Raw genomic sequence first — 21,921 nt, forward strand, 5'->3', positions numbered from 1 at the left:
CAAAAACGATATTCTCCTGCCTCGGTGCCCTTGGGATTTTCTTGGTCGTTCAACCCAACGCGATATTTGGTGAGTCTTCAACGAGTCAGAGAGAGGCGAGCACGTTCGTGCCCGGCGTCATCACAGCTATCGGATCCTCTGTACTATACGCCAACTCCATGGTCATACTAAGAAAACTGGGACAAATCAAGGTGAACGCTCAACTTGTTCTCTTTGTCAATGGTTTGATGATCGCTGTTGTGGGTGCCATCATGACGACGATTCTGGGGGAATGGCGAAACATCAGCTGTATTGGAGATCGCTTTTACCTTGTAGCGACAGGGTATATCGGATACTTCGAAATTGCATGCGTTACTCTTGCCTTACAGACAGAAAATGTAGCTCTGGTTTCGGTCGTACGTACAAGCGACGTTCTGCTGACCTTCATTCTCGATGTCATCATTTTGCATACCAAGATAAATCTGATGACGGTGGCTGGGGCAGTATTCATCGTGACAAGTTCTGTTGGGATTACAGTTGCTCCGCTTTGCCGGAAATATACTGAACGTAAAAATTCATCTACATAAAAATCTAGTCAGTCTATGGGTGCGTTTATAAGATTTTTCTTCTGGCCAGAAAGAGTGTTTTGAAACACTGTTTCTGGCCACACAGTGTTTCTAGCAAGAAAAATATCTTATAAACGCTAGCTGTGATTTGAAACAGTGTTTTGAAACGCTGTTTCAAATCGCACAAAATAGTGCTTTTCAAAACAGTGTTTCAAAAATCTCAAACACTGTTTAAATGACGTCACAATGCCTTGCGCGCACCCTGTTTGACCTTTTGCCGAGGAAAAACTGCGCAGAGTGAGTTGCGCAATGGCACAGTCTGAGCGAGAGCCCCAACACGTTTGGAGAAAAAAAATCTTATAAACGCTCTCCTGACGAAACTGTGATTTGAAACAGTGTTTCAAAACAGTGATTCTAGGCACGCAAAATCTTATAAACGCGGCCTATATCGGGTACGGTACAATCCGATATCTTACTTTTTTGAAGTGGGATGGAATGGGGAGTCAAAGGCGTTTGCTCGGTATGCAATGTATGTGTTTTGCTGCATAATGTGATAGTTCTAATGTTAGGCTCTATGTAATCATGTCCTACTCTGAAAACAAATGATTGGTCGGTCACAATTGCTGTTCAAATTTTAGTATAGCTTTTTTTTCTTTCTTTAGAATAAAAATCATATCAGCATTATCCACTTCCCTTACTTGTATAATTCACCCCTAACCCAGGAGTCCTCGTGGCCTCTTCTGGACTCTAGGCACTCACCGCCTTGAGCCACGACAGCCAGGCCACCCTTGTCTGTGCAGGTCTAGCATACTTTTGAGAGACAGGCGGCCAGTTGTATTGAATGTAGATCATGAGAATCAGATTCATGAGAATCAGTAGTTTCTTTCGACCCTATGCAGCAAACACCATGTGAATGTCACGAACAAATGCAATGCTGGCTGTAATACACCATGCCTAAGAGTACAATTGCATTCTATGACTCTGTATCTTGTACATTCCTAGTATGAAGCTCCGTGAAATTCTACACGAACGCAAGCACTTTTTCTTCTTTTGTCTACTGTTTAATTTTAACGCACTGGTATTGATCGACTGGCCCATGATTACTGTTTAAGTCGGCATGCAGGTATCCACCTGGGTTTCGCTATTTTTTTTTAACCACCCTATGCGGTAAACACCAGGTGAATGTCACGAGCAATTGCATTTCTGGCTGCAGTACCACTATCCAAAGCAAATTACTTGAACGCTGTTGACTTTACATTCATGCTCACACGTTCTGGAACACCATACATAAACACAATCCTTCTTTTCTACGGCATAATTTGACCACACTGTAATCGATCGCCTGAGTATGAAGTTCAGGATATAACGTAATATTTGGAAGTAAAGTTTTTCCTGATTATATTTTGACATAAGATTTGAAGCTGTGAAATATGGATTGATAACACGGATGCATGCTTTCTGTTACATGTGTATGCATGTAGACATACGATATGCATGCATGTAGATCTTCAGTGAGCACCTGTCTGTAATTCGTTTTCTGAGTCGATCCATTTCTTAGACATTAATTAGTGCAGCTGCAATTATTATGAACAAGTCATTATTTACCACTGATGTACATACTGAAACAAATGCTAAAACCATACGAGTTGTTTCCATATTTCATCTGCATCGCAATAACAGTTTCGAATATCAGAATTTTGTTTTCATTATTCGGTTTATTCCCCTGCCATACCGGCCAGCTTGAGGGGATATGCACTACATTTGTACCACGTGTTTTTCTCTTATATGCCCGACGAAAATCACGATCAGCTTATGTATCGATTGAGTATCACGATTCGTAAATTGGACATTTTTTTTCCGTGCAAGTCTTTAAGGTTCTAAAGATGTCGTCTTGTTTTCATCTATATGACCTGTACTACATCGCCCAATGTTATCCTCTTTTACACCTTGTGGTATAAATGACAGTTACTTTTCTTTTGTTGTTAAGTTTTCCTTGCTAATTCATGTTTTGGTATTATACCGAAATAATCTGATTGATTGATAGCCCCACCTGGCTAGTCTTCTTTCCTGGCGCACTGTCACTGCGACAATTTCCCTTGGCACTGTCTTTTTAAAGCACATCGTATAAACATTAGGCCTATTTGTTTCATACCTGTGAGCTTGTTATATTGTCAGGGCTATAACTGATTTTTTATTTTTATTTTTTATTACTCCAAATGCTTGTGAGTGAACTACTTCCTCAAAGATGGCATTCTGCAGTTACAGCTACAGTACCTTTATTTACCGGTGTTTGTGTGTAGAGGTAGTTGCTTTTTTTTACTTTCTACCCACATTCCAATATTGCTGAGTAATATACATCACTCAGTTAATTTCTGTGATTCAGATAGTTTGAGGCGAAATGCAGGTAACCAACTGGGTTTTTTATCTTCTCCACTCTCTTTAATTAACTGCCTAATGAGAGTTATGAATAGTTGAAAAGTATTGTTTCACACCCATCGTTCAAGCTAAAGCCAATTCGTATGTTATGATATTGTACATGTATATCGCTACTCTTTATCATAAGGCATGACATTGAATACGTAAATATAGCAGGATGACTGTCTGTATAATGTGTCACCTACACACTAAGAAATCAGGGTTCAAAATTGAACCTCTAGGCGTGATGCAATAGCAGCACCCCTTTTCCCTCAAAATTTGAACCCCTGTCTAGGGTTCAATTTTGAACCCCATGAAAATGAACCCTCTGAATTTAAAACTGAACCTCAAGGTTTATTTTTATGGGGTTCAAAATTGAAAAATTGAAAATTGAAAATCATAAAAATGAACCCTCTGAGTTCAAAACTGAACCTCAAGGTTTATTTTTTGCACCCAGGCAGGTTAAAAATTGAACCTCTGAAGGATACATTGTTCAACCTCAAGGTTGTAAAAAGGTTCATTCTTCCACCCAAAAGGGTTAATTCTTGAACTTTTCAGATATCAAAATTGAACCCTTTGCGGTGCATCTACGCTCCCTGGTTTTTATTTTTCCTCCTTAATGGGTTACATATATACTTTATATATATATATATATATATATATATATATATATATAAAGTATATATGTAACCCATTAAGGAGGAAAAATAAAAACCAGGGAGCGTAGATGCACCGTAAAGGGTTCAATTTTGAATACATGCATGTATTAAATAGACATATATATATATATATATATATACATATATATTTATATATATTATATACAATATTACATACAATATGTATATATATTATATATATTATATATCCTGCTGAAATAATGGAGATGTTCAAGCTTAAAGTACAGCACAGTGTTCAGAGTTGTTCAATCAAACACATACTCCTTAACAATGCCACCACCAATTCATTGTACATGCTGCTCATACTTCATGTTTGGCACACACTTTGCACAGAGAAATTAAAACATATCTGCATCACAGATGATTACATTTCATGTTTGTTTAATAAAGTCTTGGGATGATAAAAAACGAGGAAAATTAAATAAAGAGAAATTCCCCATTTTTGTACATTATCTAAGTACAGTTCATCATTTGGTACATACAAACTTGTCACTTTCATTTGTCAAGATGGATGCATTTCTGCATTCACACAAAAATGCACATGTATTAATTTCATAGGCTAGGTTTTCATCATTCAAAACAAAGAATTAAGTCAAATCAAGTTTTTGCATTATAATGTAATACATGTACAATTAAGAAAGCTAAATACAATACATGTACATAACATATACTCATATAGCAATGGAATACAATGTATATTTAATTTTTGTAAATAAGGGAAAACAATATTCCCTGATGAAAAAAAAAATGTATCAAACATCTGTCATTATATTATCATTACATCATTTCAATTCCCTATAAGAATTTCTTTATGACAAAAAATAAACATAAAAATCTCTCCCAGCAGAAAAAGAAATGAAACATTTGCAATCCATGTGCGTTGTGCAAAAAGTACACTTTTATCATCTAAAGAAAGCAGAGCTGTTAATTCCAGATGTTGCATTTGCAAGCAGTTACAACACAGTGAATTCAGGTAAAAAAATAAAATAGTTGAATAAAAGGTATACATGTACATTACAAAACCTTCATGGTTAGTTTCCACATGCATAGAAGGAAACAAAATGGCCACAATACTTTCCAGCTACATGTATATGCAAAATGAATGAAAATACTTCATAAATTAAAGATTAATATCTAGAGACCTTCAAAAAAGAAGGATCATTAACAAGTAATCAAAGCACAGTACACAAATATTGGTAGGATTTCCGTGAACACATCTTTACATGGCTAATGTTTACATACTATAATTGTAAAGGTTAGTATCCCCACCTGTTACATAACAGAAGGAAAAGAAGGATACCAAGTTTGCTGAAACTGCAATAAAATAAATAATCAACACCACTAATACACACACACACATGCAAATTGTGACAAGCAAAAAAGGAAAAAGGACCCCCCCCCCCTCCTTCCTCTAACAGCATCCAATTAACCCAAAGTATGGGGATATGTCTATTCCATCGATATAGGGATGGCATTTGTAACTAGAATCACATTGTACGAGATATGATAGAAGAGAGAGGAACACTCAGAGATAATAGTAGGATAGCATAGGCAGGATAGGAGAGGCATAAAACAGGAAGGTACAGAAATTGTCCAGCTTTATACAGAAAGCTTGAATGATACCACTGTACTACAGTGTAATTCTCAGTGCTGGCTCAAGGCTAAAATTCATCTTCCACCCAAAACATCAAAATGCAGCTTATATTCATAAGCAAGAATGACAAGAAAACCAAACTACTCTAGCTGCAAGAATTTCTATAACAACCTCGAGGATGATAGTACTGTACAAAGTGTCAGCATACAAAACAATACATTTTTTTTTTGTGTTTTAGTCATTTAGGCAGAGGATGATACACAATGCAAAGCAGATACAAGTAACTCATCACGATCAAGTAGCCACAGGGTTGTAACTCTACAGTGATTTCTTTAAAATCATTCGATGAAGTGTTCTTCACAATACAATATTACCTGCCAGTATACTACACTGATTTTATGAAGACTGTTTCAGACTGTAGTTGATTGCCCTGGACAAAGGTTTCATCAGGGATGCATCTGTAGAACTGAGTGAAGTTGTAGCGATTCATTCCACGAAGACAGCTGAAGAAGGTGCCTCAGTCATGCAGAATACCTGGGGGAAAACAACAACAACAACAAAAGTGTTACACTCTCCTCTGTATAGTGATGCAAAAATGTACAATATATCATACATTTATTGAGAAGATTAATTTCTGGGAGGAAGGAAAACACCAAGTTGAACATTTCTATGGGTTGCACTTTCCTGACAAATCACAAGTACAACACACTCTACACACCCTCTTAAGCTTAAATTTGATTGTAGGGTAACAATCTCAAAACAATGCTATACTACATGTACAATGTAATTCTAGAACTTTAATAGACCATACACTCTACACTGAAAATTTGAAAATGCTCTGCCATCTGGATGAAATATATGCCAATGAAGAACAGGTGAAGTCAAAATTACTTGTGAGGACCATCAACCCTCTCCATGAAAAAGGTCATACTGATCATGTACCGAGTTTTCACATTCAATGCAAAAATGCAGATTAACCTTGAACTGGGAACAACTGTTGACTGAGAGAAGAGAGATGACCAGTCCAATCGTATACTAGTACTGGGACAAACGTCTTGTCCAGGATCATCCTCCTTTTATGTTGATGCAGTGACTGCATCAGAAATTCGGTACAGCGTATTTAGCCCAGTATACACTGGACTCCTGTTATAATGAGGTCCTCAGGGCCTACAGTTTTCTTTCGTTTTATCAAAGTTTTGTTGCAACCAAACAAGTAAACAATAAAGCAACAAATGTACAGCCAATAACATTATGGCCTCAATTTCAATTTTGTTGTAACGTTATTTATCAGAACAGGAGTGCACTGTGTGTATGTATAAAGACTGATGCATTAAAGAGTTCCATAAATAATACATCTCAACATACAATGCAAAAAAAAAAAAAAATGAGACACAGCAGTCTCGTGATCAACTCACAGTATTGTTCTTTGGCAGATCCAGTACAGGTCATTTGCAGGTTAGGTGGCAGCGACATATGGCAGCAGACTTTTCCGGACTTTGCGAAATGTTGGCAAGGTTTCTTTCTTCCTTGGCGTTGTAGTGTTGCGATTCCTGCGTTAAATCTATTAAGCACATGTACAAAAGTAAACCGAATACATGGTATGTCATCTTTGATAATCCAACTAAAAAACAACAGTAATGTAGAGCTGTGCAAGAAAGAATTGGATGCTATATACATGGCCACAGGAACCAGGGGGACTCGGGCCCCTAATTTTTCGGCACAATATGAAGGAAAACATTATAATTGTCCCCACTTCGGGTCCCCATCCCCCCCCCCCCCCCCAACTTTCTTTACCCGAAAGTGTGTAAGTGGCACTAGAAAGAAATACATGTAGATAAAAACCTGGAAGTGTGAGCACCATAAGGATCTGTTTTTGCGCTGAATACTTTTTTGTTTTGTTTTGTTTTGTTTTTTTGCTTGTAAGCTGAAACCTGGAAGTGTCACCAGAAGTTGCATTCAAGGCCTTTTTTTTTTGCTTGTTAGCTCATGAAACTAGGTAGTGCCCCCCCCCCCCCACTTTTGAAAACCTTCCGCCAACAGTGATACAAAGACTCTGCATGGCATACTGCAATTAATCATACAAGATTAACCATTTGATCTTTGCAACTCTTACAGATAATTAATGCTGCATTTGCAACATTCATAAGAAAACAGTTTTTATATCAAAGGGAGCAAAAGTGCATTTTCCTGGCCTGCAGAGAAAACTCACCTTTGCCTTGGTGTCACAAGTAGAGAAGAAGCTTTGACATCAGGTTTCATACCGAGAATACTCCCAGGGAATAGGATGCAGTTCAGCGCAGCGTAGTCCATAATGAAACAAACAACATCCTTCATTTGCTGTAAGAAAGAAAGAAAGAAAGGGGAAAAAGAAAGAAACTTGCAATGGTAACACAGAAATTTGAATTTATATTGAACTGTTCATGTGCAGTAGGCCCTATAACAAATCTGCAGGTAACAGTGCCGTCAATGCGATACAAAGCATAAGGGTCTGAGTGCATTTGTTGTACCGGTACGGGTACCAATTGTAACCTCAAATTTACCACCACCCACCAGTTTAATATGTAGATGAATGATGTCTGCACAGCGCATGGTGATGTCAATAGGCTATTATATAGATTGCTTACACTTAATACAATGTACTAGTCTGCTACATGACGTACAACGCTGCTGGCAACTTGTATTTTCACTTCGAAATCAGTATAATTATGATCGACTGTTGTTCACCATGTCCATAGATATAAAGTTTGGGCCATAAAGTTTATACATGTACGTACTGTAGATCTACTTGAAATATCTTTTTTTTTTTTCTTTTTTTTTTTTTTTTGATAATCAGTACCGGTATCATCAACTTCACACCCTTGCCACACTGACACAGCTAAACCTTTTAGTCTAGCTAGTCGGCCACTATATACCGTACAAGAAACTTTATTATACCAGTATAGGATTTTACTGTACTCAGTCTGCACTACTGTGTAGCCTGACCAGACCCTGTGCTGACCAGACCCTGTGCTGCGCACAGGGTCTGACATGTGTTAGTGTTTCAACGTTGTAAACGACCGTCACTATTGACGGCAAAATCACATAAAATACCTTTTATTTTGTATGATTTTAAGAGTAATATAATTTGCAACACTTACCTACAGCGTATTTTCCTGATGGTTGAGTTGAATTCGGCGTTTTGTTGGTATCCAGACCTTATTGTTGAATTTTTCGGAGTAGATCGTGCGGTGGCATCTTTTCCTTCGAGAGCTTCACAAAAGCAACAAACTACCACGCATGCGCATTCAGAAGTGGTTGCTTTTTACGTACGCCCGTGCGCCCGTGCGTTTCATGTGTTACGTAAAGCTTGTAGCAGATCCGCGCGTGCTGCACCGGCAATGATTTGAACTTTTTTAGTCGGGGTCATCCGACTATCTCATCACTTCCGCCCCGACTACCTACGTTGTAGTATACGAGAGTGAATGCCATTCATATAACACGCAGATGAGGAGTGAAGCAGTAAGGACGTTTACAGACCTGATTTCAGCCATAGATTTCGGTAAGTTTTAGACGTAATTAAACAAAAAATCGCATACCGGTTATTGAATGATGGTCATAGATTACGATAATTCCTTATATTTTAGTTTTCCACGATTAATAAAGATATTCATGAAGGAAACAGTGAACGATAACAACGTCCGCGAAGGAATAGAGGTGCAGCGCTGTCGCTTCGCGACAGCGCTGCGTGTAGTTACACTACTGTGGTACTTGGTACTGACTGCGGCACTGTGCAACCAAACCCAAGTAAGAAGGAATTTCTTTCACACTAATGATCACTAGCTGTACCTCCTCTGCCTTAGTACAGTTTGATGCACATTCTCTCATTCAGTGTTTCAATCACCGGTATCCGTATCATGTGTGTCACCGCCGACCGCGACTCTCACACAGCTTATCATGCAGATTGTATCAGGGGCATGCAGATATGACTAGTGACAGTGCGCGATCGAGTCTTAGTCCCATACACAGTTGTACACTGTGGGAGCCCGAACGCTTCGAGTTCGGGCAGGTCGCAGCAGTTAATAGCCTACTGACTCTGTAGACTGTCTCATATTGCCATAAGGGCAAAATCGTGAAATAGGCCCCACCGCAGTGCGCGTGCACCCGTGCGTTAGCAAGCAAGGTTAGGTTAGGGTTAGGGTTTAGGGTTAGGTAGGGTTGTATTTATGGTTAAATTGGCCATTAAATTAGTCAAGGGACATTAGGGAGTCCTTCCGAGAACAAAAAGTAGAAGACCAAAGAAAAAAACGGGAGAAAGGGAGGACGAAAGATGCTATGCTGTGGAAATCGGCCCCACCGCCGTATGCATCTCGCGTAAACGCCGTTTGGTGGGGCCGCATTCACGAGTATTATATTGTGGAAGAAAGCCCCACCGCCGTACTTATCTACCGATGAACGCCACACGGTGGGGCTGAATTCACGAGTATAAACAGGCGAGCCGCCGTAGTATTTGTACGGACACGCAGTGGTGGGGCCTATTTCACGAGTATGCCCAATGCAAACTGTTTTGCCTTATTTCTTGTCGATAGTCTCACTCAGAATGCGTGAGACTTGGTAACTCTGCTAAATGGCAGCTAGTAGCAAGCAGTAACCGTGAAGAGGCCCGTATTACTTCCCATTTTAGGTCATATGATTTTGCATGTACAAATACACGCGTGAACGTGGTAACAAAGAACGGCACGACAAACGATTGAAATTAGGCCTATTACCGAAGAATTGAAGGATCTAGCCGTACAGAAGCAACCCAAATATGTCATGATTTACAAAGTGATCATTTACTCACCTTAGTCTTGTATAAATCAGCAAGTCTTGCAACGAAAAAGCCCCGCTTCAATTCAATTGCACGGGAGTTCTAGAACGAAATGGAAGTGAACTGTCGCGACGCTTTGCTTTGTGACACGAATACACATACTGTACAGCAGCTAGCTCGCTATTGAGGACAAAAGTAACTTCATGTTCGCAAGGTGGTGGAAAACCCAGGTCCTCCATAAAAAGATCCATGTCCCGATTCTTGGGCAGAAATCCAAGTGACAACATGGATATTCAAAAACTATACTTGATAAAGCATAATATAATGAGAGGCAAAATGGCGACCATTTACCTCTATGAAATGGAATCGTCTGTTTGTAACATGGTTCCTTATGAGTATAGTATTCATTAGTTCTTACAAACCACTGACACATAAAGCTAGAAGCCTATTTGCTAAGAATGTCATTTCTATATGATCTGATTCAGACTAAATCTCGAGTTTTGTTGTCCGGTCACACTGCGTTAGAGATCGAGAAGTTTGGCGGAGATGGCATAATGATGAAATATCCCTAGTTGGAGTGGGAAGTTTCGCAGAAAGTTTGCAGTCACACGCACTTGTAAAACTTCAAGATCTTAAAGATTGCGCTCTTAAACTTTTCGATATTTTGCCAATCTGAACAAACCTTTTGAGACCTTAGAGATCGCGATCGTAGCCGCCTTGATCTTTAGCCAGTGTGTGATCGCGGCTATTCAACAAGCTTCACTTTCCAATGGATCCTTCTCCAGCCTTAAAAACATCATTTCAACTAACGGACTTACAACATAATTTTGTTTATTTATTGGGACATCAGTAATGTTTGTTGTGAAATGGAAAAAAAAATATGTACAGTGTATGTATATATATATATATGTATATAAATGAATATATATATATATATATATATAGCCACTAAAACCGAAAGTTATTTGCATGACACTTGTGGTGCTCACGTGTGTGTTATGAAACATGATAATAATAATGAATACTATGTGTCATGATTACCATGCTCTGGTTCACTGGGAAATAGAATTTCCGTGCCAGTGCTACAAATACAGTTAAACTCGCCTAAGTCGACGTCGCATATGTCGAATAATCGCGCAAGTCGAAGATTTTAAAAAGTCCCGATTTTTCCCCATTGACTTACGTGTATTAATTCACTCACAAGTCGAATTTTTAAAGTCGAATACACGCCTAAGTTGATGAAATTCCAAGAACACTTTCATGGAAAAACCATTGAATTCACCTTGCCTAAGTCGAATAAGATTTTATTGTGTAATAAATCATTGTCAAAATCATGAGACGCCAGTTTTTGTTTACATACAGTATATACCAAAAGAAACTTTGCGTTAAAAACATTAACGTTTCATTTACGCAAGCGGTTTCACCTGAATCGTTATTAACGCAAACTAACGATTGGGAAAATTAACGTTTGTAGTGACGATGAGTAACGATCCCAAGCGCAAATTAACGATGTTTCGTTGACATTAGCGATAGTAACGCAAGAAGTCACGCGAGATTTTGGTTTCCGTTACCCAGACCTGGTGAAAGGACGACGTATCGCCTCTGCCGAGTGTAGCGATCTATGCCTTATATACTTAGCGGAGTCTTTTCGCGAATTGTATCACGATTTCGCGAATGGTTAATATGCAACCGGGGTCACTAAAAACGCACGCCGTGCCAATAACAACAATAAAAAAGCCCGATGTTTGCCTTCAGTTTTGGAAATGAATAGCGGTAACAGTCGGCTCCATAAGATGCTAGAATAAATGTCAGATGTTTGCTCTCAATTTTGGAAATGAATAACGGTAATATTCAATGTGGATAAAGCGTCTTGCTGAAGGGCAAATATCGGGCACACCGCTCCAGCTCTCAGCTCCAAAGTAGACAACATACATGTACATTATACACGTGTATGCGTGGTGTAACTGTAAGTCGATTTTTTTTGACTTACGCACAAGTCGAAACTCGCCTAAGTCGATGTGTTTTGCTCAGTCCCGAGAAGATCGACTTATGCGAGTTTAACTGTATGCATATATCTGTAGCATCTGTAGCATCTGTAGCAATGTTACATAATATGAACAAAATGCATAGATCCATGACATTTTCCACCCCCCCATTAAAAGTTGAGTCAAGATCCACGTAGAGTTTTCATTAATTCTTTTTTGTGATTATCGATGTACTAGAAAATATTTTTCATGGAAATAATAATTTAATGGCAATATTGCAGCCATTTTGTATGTATTATGCAAATTAGGTGTTAAAGTTAATTCACTTGAATAAGAGCCGGATTTTTTTTTTCCCTAGCGCAATCAATTTTGGTTAAGAATCGGGTTCCTAACTTGAATTCAAAAAAAGAATCCACAAGGACCTTTTAATAGAGGATTCGAAAAAAAAAAATCTCATCGGGGTATATACAGTAGGCTATTGAATGAACTACATGCACATAAAACTCATGAAGCTTACATTATGATTTGCATAACAATTACAACATTTGCATTTATTTTGATACTACTGAGAAGGAATTCTGGTTTTTAATCTAACCGTCAAAACCTTTGAGTCTACATATTCAGTGTTTAACTTCCCTCTCAAGGAAAAAAAAAATGTAAAAATTATTCTTCCAGTGTTAATATACATATATATATACATTCATCTGCATGTTTAGTACTAATTTGCATAATTATGAATAAAATATTCTGCTTACCACCTGAGAAACGTTTATCCCTCAAATTGATCATTCCATTTTATGTACAAAGACTTCAAGTCACTTTTTTCCAGCTCGTTTGCAAAGAATTCACAGAAATGCGTGTCTGAAACCGACAATTTCTGTGGCTAGCTGGGCAGCCATTTTGTTTATGCAAATGAGATGGTCAAGATCGGTGAATTTTGCTTGGGAACCAGACTTTTCCTAACCTTCAAAACCTTAAAGTCTGCATATTTAGTGTTTAAGTTGCCTTTCAAGAAAAAACAAAAATCTAAAAATTACTCTTCCAGTGAAGATATACATGTATATCTGTATTCATCTGCATATTTCAGTACTAATTTGCATAATTACGAATAAAATATACAATTTACCACGTGAGAAACGTCTGTCTCTCAAATTGATCATTCTATTATATGTACAAAGATTTCAAATCACTTTTTCCCAGCTCGTTTGCAAAGAATTTCTGCAAAATGCGTGTCTGAAACTGACAATTTCTGTGGCTGGGCAGCCATTTTGTTTATGCAAATTAGATGGTCAAGATCGGTGAATTTTGCTTGGGAACCGGATTTTTCGGATTCAGCATACTCAAATTAGGTAAAAGAGATCGGTTCCCAACTTTTACTAAAAAATGCCTCTAGCACCTTTTTAGAGAGCTCTTTTTCAGAAATCCCACTAGACTATAACGTGCGTAACAATAGGCACTTTTGGGTTCAAAGTCTACGCGTTGGCTCCTTTTATGTGCGCGTGCCACTGTCAGCATGTTCAAATAGCGTTAGCATGTTCAAATAGCCCCGTATGTATTTGTATGCACCGAATGGCGAGTGAGTCCTCTGTTTGACACTGCATAGCTGAACTTTGGTTGGTCCCGTGTTCCTTTGGCGAGGTTGCATCGAAGCTCAAATCTGTCCTAAAATGTAAGTGCGATTCCTTTTCTGCTAGCACTCGAAATAAAGACATTGTTTTAGTCAAGTCTAATGTTAGTTTTGCATTCTATTTTTCACTGAAATGAAACAAAATTTCATTCATAATATGTCGGCACTACTGTATACATTTGTAAATCATTTTGCGCATCAATACACAGTATGCATATTGTACAATTGAATCGAAGATACAATTAATGGTCTATACATTATGAAATCAAATTTATATAATCCCCAGAGGAAACACTCTGAAAACACTCTTTTGAAAATCGAATCATTGGAAATGCATGGAGCCATCTTCATTTAAAGCAGAGCTTCATCAGGAAGATGACCCCGGATAAACTTACAAAATAAAGTAAACTACAATTAAAGTACGTTATAAATATCGCCTCTCCGCCCATGGATGAATCGGAGGGTTCAGGGGTGTGAAGTGATGGTAGGCCCTACTGACTTGTACAAGTACGAACTGTTGTCTACTAAAGGTGCCAGAAGCTGGACATTATTACCGTTCACCCAATGTTCGTTATTCCTTTTTTTTTGTCTTTAAATGGCTATATCCTCTTTCGATGGTGTTGAATCTGGAATATACAACTTTTGAATCCCATAGGAGATTTAGATATTCGAGATGACCATCAAAATGGAAGCGATAATCAGAAAAATGTACATAATATTTTCTTGACAATGGTGCAAAATACACACACACAAAATATTGACTTTACCTTATTTCGATGGCGCTCGATCCGAATCTGGCTGATGAATTTTTTGCTCCCTTGCGTGTTTTGAAATTTTCAAGTTGGCATCCGAAATCCCCGCTAAAAACTGAGGTTCAAATACATTGCTTTTAAATGATGAGAAAAAAATCCCACTTCAAAGTTGCTGACTTCGAATATAGATGGTGCGACATTACTTTCCAGAGGATTTGTAAATAGAGAAAAATGGCCGCCGATATGACTGCTAAATTTTAAATGCCAATATAGGCCTACGTATTTCCATGTATAAGTGGTTAAGATGAAAAACTATAAACGGTTTAATCCCCGGCCATTTTGAGGGTTCTACGTTCCAATCTACTTGATTCAACACGTTCAACTCAGAGGATTTGAGATACTAAAAATGGCCCCAAAATCAGTATACATGGTAAAAAAAAAATGGAAAGCAAATTCGACTCCTGTTTCATAAGAATAAATAACCTATTATATATATAAATATATATATATATATATATATATATATTTATAATATACATATATATATGGGTGAGAATTTGGAACGATGTACAATTGCCAATTTTCGCACCTTATGACACTCTTTCCCTTAGAACACGCCAGGATGATCTAAGAAACCAGATATTTTCATGTCATCTCAAAGATTGGTAAATTTCCTTTCAGGAAATATACGGTTTGGTTGACTTTTGCCTGATATTTTTCATTTGACAAGGACTTAAAGCGTAAAAATACGGTAAAAACGCTATTTTCACAATAATTTTTGTTTTTCAAACTAATGATGTGCATTTTTTATGGTACGTGGCATCTAATATCTGACCATGTTCTGGATCTGACATATTATGGGTATGTACCACAAAATTATAAGAACTTTATGAGCACGTATAAAATTACAGAGAACAATTGAAATATCAAAGTCCTAAACAGACGAACGTCCGTTATGCTTTTATTTCTATCGCTGCTGCAAATTCTACTTTGTTGTCCCGACTGTAACAAATACGAAAATTTGGTGTTCCACCTAATGAACATATCCTGCAAAAATTGTACGTCTGCTGGCTGTATATGGGACGTAATATTCTTTTATGCAAAATTATACTCAGTTTTCGTCACGGACGTGCTTCCGCTATTTTCTAATAAAGATCGTAGCCCATTAAACGTTATTGGCGATATTGTTCTGAGTCGTAATCAACTAAGATCTAGCCACACGATAATATGTTTGTTTTGAGTTTCTGTCCATCCTTTGTCAAATAGGAACCGAAATTATATTTTCAGACGAACCTCCGAGGAAAAAAGAACGTCCGTGATGATTAAAACGTTTTCGAGTGGGACACCATCTTGCTTTGATGGCGAAGGTGCATTTTACCTTTGGCTCTCTAGCCGAGGACCTGCATGTCATTTCTTGAGCGAACTGAGGTTTGTCCGCAGTTTTTTGACCATGCAATTCACCGAAAACCAAGCAAATAATTAATGTTTTCTCTGAAAATTCACCTCCTGATCCCCCTCTGAGCAATACATATGTTGTAAGGATGTCAAATTTCTTATAATTTGCATTGACAATACCTTTTTCAAATTTTTGAAAGAGTTAAGAAGGCTAGGTACTCTCTGCCGATTAGTTATCCGTCCTGGAACATGACCCTTGTAGTAAAACGAACGTCCGTGACGTATGCAATCACTCCGATAGGGATATCTTGTCCCGAAAGTGTCCTGTATTCTGTAAAACTTTTGGCTCCAATAGCGACAAATAAAGTTTTACAAAGTAAACAATGAGTTTAGAACAGTAGTTTCAGAATTTTTAAGGCGTTATGTGATCATGATGAACAAACAGTTGAAAATTTACTCACAATTTTAAGCTTGTTTTCCCTCTAATTATACAAAAACAGCTTAACACTGAAAACATAGTTATAGGAAAATGGAATTTTGCGTAATCTGTAATTTCTGTGCATCTAAATTTCTTTCTAATGAGGTTCTGGAGACAATTTGAACTGTTATAGGTTCTGAAAGTTTCGCTCACGGACGTTCTGTCCGAGAAAGGAAATTTCTGATAATTACAAATATATCACTGCACATAAAGTTAATGTAAGTTGAAAATATTACCAAATCACCGAGCCGCTCATACCCGAAAGTGAATAACGTTCATCACTCAATTTACCTGTAATAACAAACGGAAAACGTTTTGGTCACGGATGCTCGTTGGTAGAATAAGTCAACGGATTACATAGTTTTTAGTGACAGGTGCTCCGAGTGTTTATCTTTTTAGTATGGTAGCTACCGTCTCAAACAGAACACATCCAGTTTTGGTCTCCATAACGGACGTTCGCTGTAATTGTCATGATATTAAATGCCTTAATTCATTCTTATTTTTCTCTTCCTGACGATTCTTCTCTCATTCCCTCAATAGCCTGAACATGCTGCGACCAAACAGAAAACAAAAACAAAACAAAGCAAAACAAAACAAATCCGAAAAGTGCTACGCAATCACATTCAGGATAATGACGGAAGAAGTCTGTAATGGGTATGTGTTGAATAAGAAACGGAAAAATGTCAGAAGGACGTGGAGGCAGTTGAATGAAAATGACTGAGAAACAGAGAAGGGATCGAAATCCAACACACAGAGAAAAGAATTGCCAGTGCACTGCCGTTATACCAAATTCCTCTGGAGAAGTTTTTGTTTGTTTGTTTGTTTGTTTTTTTATTCACCGAAATGCCGTCACAAGCGAACAAAAATAATGCCGTATACAATTATTGTCTGATGAAAACACACAAATACTCCGTTTATCATCACGTGGTGTTGTTTTATACTCATCACTGAAAAGCAATGTTCATTTGTAATTCTTTCCAAGATTTTTTTTTTTAAATTTTACATTGAAGAGACAGAGAGATCGTCAATTTGTTTGTGCTTTTGTGCTTACTCTGAAAACACATGTTAAAAAAAGTAATGATTAAGAATAGGTTTAAAGTTGCACTGTGATACGTTCGCTCTTCCAAAGATTCGTTACTCCGATGTCCAAAGGTTTGTTATTCCGAAAATGGAAAAAAAAAATGTTTGTATTTAATTCAGGAGGTTTGTTATTAAAAATGTTCTTATTCCGAAAGTGTGTTATTAAGGTGTGATATTAAGGATCATTATTTTTAGGTCCGTTCTTCTAAAAGTGGAATGGCCTGAAATTCGTTTAGGTGAAAACGGTTATTATGAGGTTTTGAAATTTGGAGGATGTTAGTTGTTAATTTGTTTCTCCACATTTGGATAAGCGAACATGATTTTTCATGTTCCAATTAATAAACCTTTCGATTAACCTTCGGAGATTCCTATCATTTACCGAATAAAAAAGCTTCATAAAAATACGAACTCTATCAATTTTTGTATTGACAAACTGTATGAATAACGAGCCTCCGAAGTGACGCGCTACAAAATGTTTGTTATAACAAATCATATTTCCGACCTTTTCGGACCTTTTCTTTGTTATGATTCAGTCACATTTTGTCCTTGTATTTCTTCTACCAAAATATGTTTTTTGTTTGATGTAAACAAATGACGTGTATTTAAATTTCATTTGGACATGTAAAAGTTACTTTGTACTGACTTTGTGTATATGCAATGTCATATTATATGGTTTGGCCGGAAATGAAATAAAAAATGAATGAATGAATGAATATTGTATAATATCGAAGTCACAAACATCCATCCAAGTTATATGGACTTATTGTGTCTTGTTATGACGAAACTTCGCAGTATGGAATCTATGATCATTTCTGACTAATACAATAACACACATTCTCCTCGGTAACAGTGTGTAGCACAAGGAGCAAACGCAAAGGGATTTCTTCCTAACGTATTTGTTTGCCCTCCCCAGCTAAACTTCGTATTTCTATAACGTTGTAAATTTCTGTTGTTTTTCTATGTTAATTCTTTGTCATAATTTTAGCCGTGACCATGTTCGTTATAAGCAAATTTTGCATTGTAGACTTTATATAAGTTTAGGACCTGAACCTTTACTTCATGATAACGAAATTTCCATAATATGTATTCGTTCTCAAGGGTGGACTACGTCACTGAGTTTACACGTACATTTGTTCGTTCATTTACGAGAGATGGAAAAATTGTTTTCTTTGATTCCTCAGTATGAGAAGATAAACAAGCTTTTATATAATTGAGAATTGGTAATATCTATTCAGGATTATGCAGAGGAGTTTGTTCTCGACATGAAATTGCTGTTTGTTGTGAGTAGAATGCGTTTCCAACTCAAGAGAGCTGCATTGTTCAATATCTTGTTTGTTCCGAACGTCCGTGAGCTACATGCGAACCTCCGTGATGGAAACTATGCTATGTTTGTTAGGTTATAGAGACTGCCTAGATCAGATACATCTGAAAAAGGTATGTTATTATTTGGGAGTGAGGATTAAAGTATGGAATAGTGAAATAGGAGGTCAAAATATTGAGTTTCTGTAAAATGCGCGTAAAGTGGAGAAAGTGTTTAGCAGAAGAGCAATATTTCAACAGAAATGACGAATTTAGTTACATCATCAGTTGTCTACCATTACGTACAGGTTAAGAGTACAAGCTTGATATTCTGCAAGCACGTAAACATGTCCCTTGAAATATTTCGTTAGGATTTTTAACTGAATCAGATCTTTGCAAACTATGTTAAATGATATTCAAGTGTGTGTGCAGTGCTATTCCTCACGGACGTTCGCTGCTCTGGACATGGTAAACTACAGCGGTGAATAAAAACTTGTTCCTCTGGGAAAATCCTAGTATAATTGGGTTCATATTAAAGCTTGAGTTATACTCTTTCAGGTGAAATGAATGATTTGAAGAATTTCCTACTTTTTACATTTTGCCTTGTTTTGGCTCAATTGTACATCGTTCAAAATTCTGACCCATATATGTACTTTTGCGATGTAAAACTATTCCCTGATTCTAGTATTATGCACACGGATATATATCTGACTATTAGGCAATTTATATGTGTCCATGACTATTGTTAAGACAAGAAAAACAAATATGGAAGTGTATTTATATGCCAGATGTAAGTACACACCTAGATATATGGCTCGGTTTCAAGAATCCGTAATGAAAATTGATTTTTCTGAAACATATACTTTGCAAGATACAATTGTGACTTATGAAATAATATTGCAAATGAAATCATGATTTTGTTCAACACTTTCCAGCAACCAGAGTAAAGTTGCATAACAATATAAGCGAACTCCAAAACTCCCTCGGGGGTTGGAGTTGTTTTTTTCGAGCAGTTTACTACAAAAATTTTCACGATTATAAGGCTAAGCAAACAGAAAAGATAATATAATAAGTATACAACGTGCCTCAATCATTGCTATGGAGGAATACATGATCTTTGAAGTTTTCGAACACAAACCGCTTGGACTGATTATATCACAGAGACCCCCTTATCTCTGTTCATGATATGAAAACAAAACAAAAATAAAACCCAAAAAGATGTAATGATCACACACTCTGTACAGTCAAAAACAAATAAGGGAGTGTATTCCTTGTTGCCAGAAAACGCATCTTGGGTAAATACCGTCCTGGCAAAAATTTGGTAAAACGAGAAACGTGAGAACATTAGCAACTAAGAGACCCTGATAGCATGTGAGGATGATGCATGAAACTTATAACATTGTTAATTTCAATTGTTATTTCAGTGTGCATCTTTATTTCTTCCTCCTCTCTCCCATTACTTTGGTTTAAAACTGTTTTATGTGCTGATGATGCTCAGTCATTGACTGCTCATTTTGACCTAGATAAATTGGTCAAAATTTCGAGTAATAAGCTACTTGTATGTTCAAAGTAATTTTGCGATTAGAGATCAATTGAAAGCATATGTGCATTTATAACAAAAAAGAAAGAAAGATGAATTTGAGTTTTGTGAAGCAAAATAAGAGATGTATAACTGTCCTGATAAGAATGCCTGCAATCTTTAGAGCTTTTTGTTGTCATTCGAGTAAAAACAACAACAGATAACACAATAAATAACAGTTATGATTACCAGTAGGCCCTACATTGTATGTACCCTGGTATTTTGCTAATGTAATATTGTACTTGATACTTTGGTAGGGAATGAAATTAAAATGAATCGGATTGAATTGAAATTAAATGACAAGCCAATTTCGAGAAATATTGGAGTAACTAACACCCTAAAACTATTTTACGTATGAAGGTGTGAAATTAGTGATATTTAACAGTTTGAATTGTATTTTACTTGAATAACTGTAATGCTGTTTGGGCAAACATTCATCCCTCAATCCTGCAAGATACATTATCTTCATTTAAAAAGATATATTCGACACTCCACAAATACACATTGAATAAGTCATCTGAAAATAAAGCTTACCATTAATACATAATAACATGTATTTCTTGGACTTAATCCAATATTCGTATGTGTGTGTTCAAGCATGAAATGTATTTATATTGCATGAGACACGCTCTGTTATGTTAAATGTTCAGATACATAGTTAGACTTAAAATACAGGATGAATACCTTTCTTTAAAGTAGGAACCGTAAACATAATGCACTTACATTTGCATATTGTATCGCCACTGTAGAATTCATACCACATACAGTTTAGTCAAAAAGTTCCCGACTCGTCACACCTTTATGTAAAATCTCAAAAGACTCGCTTTGAATGATTAGATATATCATAAATAATAAATATTACAAAAAGAAAACGTTGCGGTTGGACAGAAACTGGTCCCAGACTCTTTGTAAACAATAAGGTCCAGAGCATTTTTTTTTTTTGGGGGGGGGGGGATGGTCACATTCTTAGGAATCTGGTACTTGATTTGATTTGATTTATTGTTTCCTGTATTATCATTGCACTGGCAGATACATAATTATATACACATACATGTACTTACGTGTACATTGTTGGTGGCATTCATATTCATAAGCATAACTTGTTCAGAAAGTATTTTTCTACATTGCCTTTAAAAGGTACAGCAAAGCGCAGCTTATTACAATAATTAACACAGAAGGGATACAGCCTGCATGGCCTAATCATAGTTGATTTGCATGCAGCCCTCTACACATCGGTCTGCCTGATTTTAATCTTTTAAGCCAACGGATGGGTGACATTGCGAAATAACATTCAATCACATTTTATATCATTATATTCACTGATTCAGGTTGTTACACGCACTCTTGAATGGTTTTTGTTGAATATGTTTGTCTATATATATATATATACAGTAGAGACCCCTTCCCTCTCTCTCTCTCACACACACACACACACACACACTCTCTCTCTCTCTCTCTCTCTCTCTCTCTATATATATATATATATATATATATATATATATATATTTATGCAAATTATATATATTTGTTGTTGCTTCTACAGTGTGTTTGCCACTTTTGGTTTCAAATTCATACTGTACCTGACGTGAATCTGAATGAGTCTTCATGAAAGTAAGGAGAAATACCTATCGACTAGTTCCCAGTAATAGGAAGTCGAAGGCAAATGGGGAACGGAATCACCGTGAACGGATTATGGCAACACAAAT

Source organism: Diadema antillarum, unplaced genomic scaffold, assembly GCF_040938485.1.
Source record: "Diadema antillarum isolate AM-2024a unplaced genomic scaffold, OU_Dant_1.0 seq00000238_RagTag, whole genome shotgun sequence".
Lineage (NCBI taxonomy): Eukaryota > Metazoa > Echinodermata > Echinoidea > Diadematoida > Diadematidae > Diadema > Diadema antillarum.